The sequence below is a fragment of the Penaeus monodon genome, chromosome 25, assembly GCF_015228065.2.
Source record: "Penaeus monodon isolate SGIC_2016 chromosome 25, NSTDA_Pmon_1, whole genome shotgun sequence".
Lineage (NCBI taxonomy): Eukaryota > Metazoa > Arthropoda > Malacostraca > Decapoda > Penaeidae > Penaeus > Penaeus monodon.
In genome coordinates this window covers 33,325,658-33,326,047 of record NC_051410.1, presented here as the reverse complement: position 1 = coordinate 33,326,047, position 390 = coordinate 33,325,658, and positions in this window count along the sequence as shown.

Here is a 390-nt window from a genome sequence, read left to right as displayed (position 1 = left end):
TCTCTTATGACAAATATTTCACCATTTCACGTGCCAAAGCCTGTTTTGCTTCTAACAATTAGATACAGGTAACCTTATAAATGAAGAGATTTATCAATAAAAGACCAATCCCAAAGATCGCCATCCCAGTATGATTTGATTCGTCTGCGATAATGATCTCTAATCGTCTATCCTTTGATCTAGCATCTGGCAAGGAATCAAGATCTTTTGTTATGCTTTTGATATTTGTTTCGGAGGGTTCTGAACTGAAGTAAAATGATTTGTACTTAGAATCAGTGGTAATTTTCGGAATCAATATGTATTTGGCAACTGGGATTGATGCTTTTGTGGTTGCAAGTGTGACCTCAGCCACCCATTCTCCTTGTGCCTTCGTATCCTGCATTACAAACC